Genomic DNA, 3,114 nt, shown 5'->3' on the forward strand with positions numbered 1-3,114 from the left:
GAATTTTTATTTCTTCTTATACGATGATTCTTATGATCTAATAATAGTTGTTACGTTATGTGTACTCTCTCCCTCATATGTTTAAGTGTTATAAATTGATTTTTGATCTTTCAGATGAAAGATGATCTCTTCAGCCCAATTTCATTGAACCAATCTATTGATTATAATGTACAATACTTTTAATATTTAAAATATTAACGATTTGGTATTGATATATAAAAATATTAACGATTAGCTACATATTGAATAGAAGAAAAAAACATGGAAGGAATGAGGATCGACTTTGATTTCATCTTCACACAATTATTTTCTTGCTCTCATTATTTATAACTTTAATTTTGCGATTTGACTTTAATGTAATTCTTCTTTGTAGTTGTCAAGACACGAGCTGTACAAGCAATTGTGGTCATGGCAAGAACTAAGGGTATATATATCACACTATTTTATGGTTCATGTTTGGTTTTTAGTAATATATTCACTATTCTACGTAGACCAATTCTAATAAGTTTTTTTTTATTTGTCACAAATTCTAATAAAATTATGTTCCACAGATATCAAAGGAAATCATCGGTTTAATCACTTCAGCTTAAGCAATATTAATCTTCAATAACATTACAATTTAGAGCTATCATCCATGGCTCATCGATCAAACATATAGCCAAAAGATGTACAATTTGATTTTGATCAAATCTTATATTTTACAATGGCGCAGGATAGTAAGAGTCATCGATTCATGGAGAATTCACGGGAAACTCGGTGGATCGATCGTGTTCCATTTCATGGAATGCTATTAATATACATCTTCAATTTTTTTTGTAGATGCTATTTATATATTTTAAAGATATTTAAATAATAATATAAAATATTGCATTAAAAAGAATAATCTGTGATTTAAATTTTAATTAAGTTTCCAAAAAAAAAATTGATTAGAAAATTAGAAAATTTGATGTTAAAATCACATTGGAAATGTAAAGTGACCGTCTATGTGAAACAAGAAAAAAAACTCTAGAGGGAGTAATATTTAGTATTGAAATACTAAATTGATTAATCTTTAATACGATGAAAGAAAAAAAAAATATTAATATATAATCATTCAAATACCCATCAAAATATGTAATTATTGAAACGGGAACATGAATATAACTGAGAATGATGTAAATAACTAATAATCAGAGATTTGTGTTCAGATACATTTATATTATTCAAATCTTAAAATAATTTGTAACATATATACACATATAACATAATTATCAAAATTATATTAAATTTTTAAAAAGAGAATTTTATTTTATTTTTTCAACTTTTTAGTATTAATATTAAGTAAAACATTAACGACATATAATCTAAAAGAAAAAACAAAGAGTTCTTGACTTTTGAGATAACAGTACATAATCTAAAATTTTTGGTAGGTATATATTCCTTTTCTCAAATTTTCAGTAATTTGGATAATAGTTTGACTATAGGACATATAAGGATCCATTTGAGATTTTTGAGTATTTTTTTATAAATATTTGGAGAATTCTACATAATTATTTTATTTCTCTGAATAATTTCCATTGATTTAATAAAATTAAAATTTATAAACCGGGAATATGGGTATCTAAATCTATAATAATAAATATAGTCGAAAATGTAATTATTTAAAAGAGATTGTTATGAGATGAATTTTTTTTACGTATACAAGACAAGACGAGTATCCCGTCCCAAATATATACATCTAGGTTAAATACGTAAAATAAATGAAACATAAACCGAATCCAAATTTGACTTAAAACTCCTAAACAAACTGTTGGAAATATTTGGATTAGTTTAGAATAATATAAATGTAATATCGCTTACTAAATTATATCTTAACTTTTTTCTTATAAATAGCAATCATGCAGGTCTGAGTAGAGGTTTAATGAAAAATTTCCAATTTCAAAAAAATATTATGCAATTATAACCCCGCACGTACATACGGGTCCGAAACTAAATCCAAAATATTACTAAAACCCCGCATTTATATCAATATTTTTAAGTAATACGTTTACAAATGTACCTCCGCATGTATGTAAAATAGTCTAAACCTAATTGTAAACTTAGTTTTTTAAAAACTTAACTCCGCACGTATGTGCGGGTCCAATCCCTAGTTTAGCTTTACACAAGTAAACATTTATAAATATGAAATATATACAAATTATGAAATTAATAAATAGTTGACCAATACAAGAATTAAATAAATAATTAGGATAAGTATTTTATTGAATATTTAAGTTTAATTAACATATCACTATGGGAACTGATTTTGTGATTCTCTACTTTTTTGTGAGGTTGTTTTGATTTACTGTTGGACTTCCAACCCATGATCCCAATGAAAGCATGTAGAAAATGATTTTGAATCACTAATCGTCTAATCCTCTTGCTTTTTTAGAAGAAAGCATTTGTAACCAAGCATGATTTTAAACTAGATAAGATTAGTTTTTAAGTTTTTTTTTTGTTATGAATTGAATTCATATATAATAAAAAAAAAATATCCCGCAGCGTAACGCGGGTGTTAACCTAGTCATAATAAATTCTGTAATACTGATACAGTACCTGCCATATCTACCCGGAATCATGAGTCAGGTATAATGTTTCTAAATTATCTTGATCTTCAATGCTAAAATCTTTTCTGCTACATTTTGATTTTTAACAGAAACAAGAATATCTTACCTCTGCAATCAATCATTAATTTCAACCGAAAATGAGAGTGTAGATAAGGAAAACAGTTATTAATCTGTAATATATAAAAAATCTCGAGAATATATGTAATAGAAACTAAGCAAACATTCGCAACTATAATTTATATAGATAAGGAAAACCATAATGTCAATTTCATGAAAGGGAATCTATAATTACTTCGATTTTTATTGTTAAAACCTTCAAAGTATATAATTTTGCCGCTAATTACTGCACCTTACACTTATCTATGGCATATTCCCAATTTTTAATTACATTCCATATTTTAGATATTTATTTTAAACTTGCTCACCGAAAATTTCTCTACTAATTACTCATCTCTATCCCTATGGACTTCTAAACCCACTATAAAACCCTACCATTTGCATCTTAATTCTTAAGTGAATGGATGTGACG

This window comes from Camelina sativa, chromosome 5 (genome assembly GCF_000633955.1).
Source record: "Camelina sativa cultivar DH55 chromosome 5, Cs, whole genome shotgun sequence".
Taxonomy (NCBI): domain Eukaryota; kingdom Viridiplantae; phylum Streptophyta; class Magnoliopsida; order Brassicales; family Brassicaceae; genus Camelina; species Camelina sativa.